We start from the raw sequence: 7494 nt of genomic DNA on the forward strand, positions 1-7494 counted from the left end.
ATTTAAGAAAGGACTTATGTCGCTAAAGTTTCGTCGGAACGAATTTACGGAAAATCAATTAACAAACGGAGACGTAACAATAGTATAAAATCGATTTTCTTTAAGTAACTACGAGAATAGTTATTATTCGGTCTCTTTAGAACATCACAGTTATTATTCAATTCGTGAGAATGTACTAGTAGTATAAGAAAGCTTGTTGAAAAATGAGTACTTAGTATGTACATAGAATTTATCATATTTCTGTTGCGTCATTTGTTTCTTTCCTCGTACTGTTCAATCAACCATACTAACTTGCGTGTTTCTGGGACGGAAGAAGAAACTGTGACGTCATGATGACATAATGCAGCCTCAAGGCGAATATGCCAATTACAGAAGAGTTGAAGAGCGAGGTGGATTAGTACTTTGGGTATGGTTAGTTTAGTAGGACGTGTATATAGTTGTTCGCTGCCTTAAGTATATCATCGTTGTTTTTCGTCTGTACTACATCCTGTGAACAATTGGTTTACTTTTATCTATGCAGTTTGTTTTTTTTGACGCAACTGACCAAAAATAGGTTTGTGTTTTTCATTTATAATCAGTTTTATACATTAAGTTTATTTATATATTTCATGATGTTTGTTAGATCAGTAAATAACCACATTATATCTAAAGTTGGTCGAAAAACTGGAACAACATTACGTTATTTATTAGTAGTCGTAATTTGGTTTTCTGTCAATCTTTTTTTTAGCCTAAGCAAAGTTAACGTTGTTTTGTAGAAATAAGTATACAAGTTCTTTAATTAAATAGTTGAATTTAGTAAGACTACAGGGATTGTGTGAATGTTATTGAATTGTAAATTATACTTTTTCTCTGATATGTTCTCAAACGTTTAACTGTCTCAACCCACATATAAACTATATGTAATATTCTTAAGATGTTTTACATAACATCCAATGCCAAAGCCAGGTTTTCCACTCTGGAGGGGGGGGGGTCCGAAAATTTTTAGGGGGGAGCAATACATTGAAAAGCTGAAATTGATCTAAATTTTTAGTAAAATGGTCATTAAAATAAATCACTGAAATGTAATTGTGTTTATAGAAATTTTATTTATTTATTATTAAATGATACAAAACGAGTTTATTATATATAAAATCTGAAAATAATATATGATCAATATGCCTAGATATTTCAGGGGCCGGGCCCCCTTGGCTATGTTTTTCGTCTGTACTGCGTCCTGTGAACAACTGGCTTACTTTTATCTATGCAGTGTTTTTTGTTGTTGTTGTTTTTGATGCAACTAACCAAAAATAGGTTTGTGCTTTTCTTTTATTGTAACACTGTTAGAGTTACGTTCTGAAACGTTTAATCCGTCTCAACTCACTTATAACCTATATGTGATAGACATAGGGTGTTATATATATCATCATTATTAAATAATTACAACTGAATTATTTTATTGCACGAATTTTGATTAAGATAAAATACATTGAAACAAATTTACTGGCCAGGTGGTTAGGGCGCTCGACTCGAAATCTGTGGGTCGCGGGTTCGAATCCCCGTCCCACCAAACATGACGATCTTTCAGCCGTGGGGGCGTTATAATGTGACGATCAATCCCACTATTCGTTGGTAAAAGAGTAGCCCAAGAGTTGGTGGTGGGTGGTGATGACTAGCTGCCTTCCCTCTAATCTTACACTGCTAAATTAGGTAGGGCTAGCGCAGACAGCCCTCGTGTAGCTTTGTGCGAAATTCAAAAACAATCAAACAAATTTACTTCTACGACAGTAGTTCAAGCCGATAGCTAGTGTTTCTGTGTTCCCTAATTAAGGTATATTATTTAGTGTTAACAGTGTTGACTATACAACGTAGTATATCGAATTTCATTACTTTTTATTTATTGTTTATCATTATCTTGTTATTATAAAGATTATTTTGCATTGTTAGCTTAATATACGTATTAATGATTAACCTAGCCAAATCTAATGAGATATTTTTTTTGGATTACGGCCGAAAATATCGTTGACAGCGAGGGTACCCAAATAATGAAACAATACATTTTAATCTTTATAAGTATAAAACACATAACAAGGGTGTATGAAATTAGTTGTACTGACTTTTCAGGTTGATTTTTAGTTTCGTTCTAAATAAACAGATATATAAATAACTACTAAGTTAAACCAACGATACTTGTTATGTGTATCAGATGAGAAGCTTGCTTTGTTTCTTAACATGTATTACTAGTTTATACCGAAAATAAACGATCAGAGAACAAGCCGGTCGATTAACCAAAAAAACATTCTATTAGTATTACTGAGAGCAGAAGCACAATTCTGAACAGATTTGTAGCTCAGAAACATAAACGAAATAAGTCGGTGTTGTTTGCATTATATGGTTGGTGATATTTGTCTTTTTGCTGAAGGAATATTAGCTCGCATCATACAGAATACAACTGGCATATGAAATGTGTTTTGAGTTGTTGTTTGTTTGTTTTTTACCACCGAAACCGTAAATCAACACATTCTATTCAAATTTAGGTTTAATGAAATGCGAAACCCTCGTGTGTGTGTTTGTTTAGTTTGAATCATCAGAAGCTAACTAATTTTCAGGCTTTGACCCGGTTTTCTACCTCTGGAACTTTATATGATGGTATGTTAGAAGGGAACTTCAATTAAACATTCTATGAGAGACGACCCCAGTAACCGAGTCTGCTGACACTGAGTGGGTCACGTACATTCTTGGAGTTCCAGTGGCGGCTATGTCTGCCCGCGATATGAAAACTAGGACTTCTGGTTTATGGGTTATCAGAGATCGTCCTGGTCTGAATAATATTTACCTAAAGGTGAATAGCATTGTTAATATAAGGATGTCTGAGTGGGGTTCCACGTGATTACCATTTGATTGTCTTACTTAAAATTTTTAGTTTTAGGGCCTTCACATTATATTGATTTTATGAAGCTTCAAGTGTCGATGTAGAGACCAAGATAGTTTAAGCCCAGTGAATATGAAACAAAAAAGATGGGTCGGTAGCTGAACGTTCGTAAGTGTCAACGATGGTTCAGCCAATTTCGTTTAGGTGACTTTTGCCTTAAAAAACAAAAAAATCACGAAAAACCGTACACAGACATTGCTTAGTAGTAGATAAGGAAGTGATTAACCAATAGCTGAAATGGAATTGTTATTATCTGAAGAACATCCTTTTAAAAGGAAGAAAACTAACTAGGTATTTATTTATATCCATTAAAAGGTAGGGAATGACTCGTGTAGTGTGTTTGATGTAGGTCTAATGACTTGTGTAGTGTGTGTGTTTGATGTAGGTCTAATGACTTGTGTAGTGTGTGTGTGTGTTTGATGTAGGTCTAGCCGACGCTTTCACATTAGGTTTTTATATTATCATCAGAAGATAATTCTAACAAAAACATGTACGTTGATTCATTTGTGTGTAAGAAGTTGAGTGGTGGGCATAACTAAACACGTGTGTGTAATGCCGTAGGGCGCTGTTAACCTTGATACTGTGTTCACCACACCAAAACCCACGTGATCAGTAGGGTACGTTATAGAATGAAAGCGGCTTATCAAGCACGTGAGATTGTTGTTCTCACTGGTTTGTATTAATATTTAAAATCACGATTGTTGTGTATATATACATATTTATTTCACAGAAATCGTAGTCAGTTACATAATACTCTATGTAGAATTCCTAAAGCAATAATTTCTATACTGAATTAATGTGGCTAGAAGGTATCCACACAGTTTTTAAACAGTAAATATCTCTATGGGTACTTTGAGTCCGTCTTACATTACCATGTAGTAACATAAATTAATTTAGGTGAATAATGCTACGACTTTTCGTCAAATTCATTATCCGATATTATACAGCGGAGCAACTGTTCAAAGAACATATGACGGTATGAGGCCTTTACGTCACAAAATCTCTTTTCAATTTCACCTATGGTGAAAAAGAAAAGAAACTAGTGAATATCTCTGTACCAAGGGCTGATTGGATACTAAAAATGGCCTGGAAAAATAATTTTTATAGCAGCCCTCCAATTAGATCGGGGGGGGGGGTTTGAAAAAATTGAGCAAGATGATGCGCTTAATGCTGCATAGCTTATAATATATATATACTAGTACTATTCGCGCAATTAAAAAACAAACTATATTGTGAATAGTGTTTTATTTATAATCACATGTTTATTACATTTACTAGCGAACCAGTGGGCCTATGACCCACGTTTACAGGGCCACTGTAATATAAGTTTAATGCTTTAACAACCATTTTGCACTTTTTAAGTTTAATGATCATTACCGATTTAATACAAGTTTTAACTTCTTTATCCAAGTTACGAACGGTAATTAGTAGGCCTATTTATTTACGTGCTCTGGTGTAAATGAATGCAAATTTGGGGGTCCGCTTTAGTGGAATCTTTGTGAAAGTGTTTCACGAAACTTCTGGGTTTCCTAAGGGATTGGGTAAAAAGTTTTCCTTTGTGCAAATCTTGGGACCGAGACAATTCGTTTCATGTCACTTAGAAGTTGTAAGTCCGTAGACACACCGCTGTGCCACTGGGGGGCCTAAATGATTTGTTTGGATATATATAAGTTGTTTGGGTTTTTCGTCTAAAAAAAAAGCGACATTTATTTCTTGACGACCCCGCAGCTTCGCGTGAAATTCAAAACCAAACCAAGCGCACATACTCCGTTTAGCAAGCAACATTTGGACAAATTTAAGTTCACATGCGAATGTTATTCATATAAACAGCAAAAACACTTACAAGTAATCATAATTTAATTTTTTAACAACAAACGATCGATTATATACTAACTTGTAAATAAATATGCAGAAAGACGGTTATTCAATATTATTATTGCGGTGACGGTGCTTTAGTCCGGTGACGACCTCTTTGTTCCATACTGTATATATATATATATATATATCCGTGTCAGTGTAAACTACTTGTACCTGATGATGACAAATCCTTGTCGAAACGTTGTACATTTGCTGTTATGTTAAGCTTATATTAAAGTTTTTCTTCATTACCCATTCAAGCGTATGTCCGTCAAAAATGAGGGGACAAGTACTAACACCCCCACCCCATAGCATACCTTAACCTCAAATTTCATAGCTAACTGAAATAAATAAATGTTGCGAAATCAATCTTGAACAACGAAGAAGCGAAAAGTGCAGTCGAGGCAATCACACATCGGTAAATTTCTTTGTGAGCCAATCAAAATTAAGATCGTTCATGAAATGAATTCGTGGCGTATTGGTAGAATAATGATTGGTAAAAATCAGATTAACAACTTCTAATACATAGAAATGCCAGTAGGTTTTGGTAACACTACGTTTCAACAATGGCTTTTATGTCATGTTTCTAGGCAACAAAAGTATAACCTAATATTATTGTTCGTCAAAGTACTGAAAGTATAAAATGAAATGTATGGAGAAATAGTTGTTGATTTTTTAATTCAGAATCTCCGTTTATTAAATAAGTTTGTTTTTTATTAAAAATATAACAGAAAATAGTTTAATTCAGAAACGATTTAAGTTTAAAATTAAATCGATATTTTTTACAGTTATGATAAATTTTATACACTTGGCTTTAGGCTAGATGATCCCACACTATGTCTTTATTTTAGGCTTGTTATACAAACACTCACTACTCTTGTAAGGTTTCATCTTTTGCACGCCTGGCACTAAAATTGTAACGGGCAGACAGTAATCGGACTATTCTATCTCGATAAATGCATTTTGGCTTTTATGACTCCTCCTGTTTTGAGAAATCAAGAGCGACGTGTCACACAATGGCTTTTATATAGGTTAGATTACTCATATCAGTAAAGTAATATACCCGTGTGGCCACAGCATTACATGAATTGAAATTAAACAAAGATAATTTGAAATGAATAACTTAATTACTCATTTGTTGTTCATTTGCGCCATAAGCCGTTAACGAGAAAATGGCATCAAAAAACTTTTCGAAGCACCGTCAACCCATGGGTATTTGTCCCAGCGACCCAGTTCGTTCCTGCTATCTACAGACTTAGTGTATCTTGTTTTTAAGAATATCGAAATGTTTTATAATGCACTGGCCATGTTGTGTCTTGTAAGTGGCAGTCGAAGGACTCAAGATTTTTATTATGACAAAATATAATGTCACCATCGTGTTTTCGAGACAATATAAATTAAAAAGTCTAAGATACAGCAAATCTCCTCACTTTATTTTTAGACAGGATAATCTAGTAGTGTCGCATAAAACGTTAGGGTAATCTAGTGGTGTCGTATAAAACATTACATAGGGTAATCTAATAGTGTCGCATAAAACGTTAGGGTAATCTAGTGGTGTCGTATAAAACATTACATAGGATAATCTAGTGGTGTCGTATAAAACATTACATACGGTAATCTAGTGGTGTCGTATAAAACATTAGGGTAATCTAGTAGTGTCGCATAAAACGTTAGACAGGGTAATCTAGTAGGGTCGCATAAAACGTTAGACAGGGTAATCTAGTAGGGTCGCATAAAACGTTAGACAGGGTAATCTAGTAGGGTCGCATAAAACGTTAGACAGGGTAATCTAGTTGTGTCGCATAAAACGTTAGACAGGATAATCTAGTAGTGTCGCATAAAACGTTAGACAGGATAATCTAGTAGTGTCGCATAAAACGTTCGGAAATTTTTAAAAAAAAACGTATTCATAATGCCTGAAAAGGAATAATTAGTTTGCGTCCTTACAAATTTTGTACCTGCAACCAAACAGGGAAACTTCAATGTGAATATCTTTCAAGTTGTTCTATTACAAAATCCAGATAAGCTTGAAATTACTGTGGGATATCAAGTTAGTATGGTAATCTCATTGCTTCACGAATTTATTGTGATGCACTGAGTTTAATAACGTTTTTTTGAGAATGTGAACGTTTTGTTTTTGGTGGCTGTGTGCTAATTTCCCCACATTCGTCAACGGGACGCTTCTGAAATATATCTTTACCCTTGTTAATACGTTACATACTTCAGACACTTGTTGATGGATTCAGGTTTAACAGTTACACATTTTACTACACAGCGATACTAAGTCCTCATTAAGTGTGAAAGAAATGACCCATACGCATTACACTTGTAGAGAAAGAAGGGTTCATAGTTTCCACATATCACAATGAAGAACTCCATGATACAGTGTATTTTGAAGCACTGGTCATACAGCAAGGTTAACAGTTTTGTAGTCTTCATATAAACAATAAAACTGTTTAGATTGTGTAGTATTTGTGTTCATTTGAATCTGATATTTTCGTTGCACTATCTAAAGCATAATCTGATATTTTATTCATATTTTATTCATTATAATGATATTTGATTCATCAACTTTTTTTGCAACAGAAAGGAGGGGGAGGAACTTCGAGTTGTTCCTCAAGTTAAATAAAACCGGAGTGTTCCATCTATAATATTTTTGAAATGGGTCAAATAATTTATGGACACTTTGTATATCTTCGTCTCAAGTGTTATTATGCCAGTTTTGAAAA

The 7494-nt window shown here is 34.2% G+C and overlaps 1 protein-coding gene across 3 annotated transcripts in view; it reads left to right on the forward strand.

Annotated features, from left to right (window-relative positions):
- LOC106468208 overlaps positions 1-7494 on the forward strand; it is a 57754-nt gene that overhangs the window by 39814 nt on the left and 10446 nt on the right. The window contains exon 1 of one of the 3 annotated variants that reach the window (XM_013928621.2): positions 409-553. The exons of 1 other annotated variant lie outside the window; for it this stretch is intronic. The gene's annotated coding sequence lies outside the window, so the exon portion shown is untranslated. Of the gene's footprint in view, positions 1-408; positions 554-1211; positions 1291-7494 lie in introns of those variants that run through there. One more of the 3 variants, XM_022396548.1, reaches the window with a different exon arrangement.

The sequence above is a fragment of the Limulus polyphemus genome, unplaced genomic scaffold (genome assembly GCF_000517525.1).
Source record: "Limulus polyphemus unplaced genomic scaffold, Limulus_polyphemus-2.1.2 Scaffold2916, whole genome shotgun sequence".
Taxonomy (NCBI): Eukaryota; Metazoa; Arthropoda; class Merostomata; order Xiphosura; family Limulidae; genus Limulus; species Limulus polyphemus.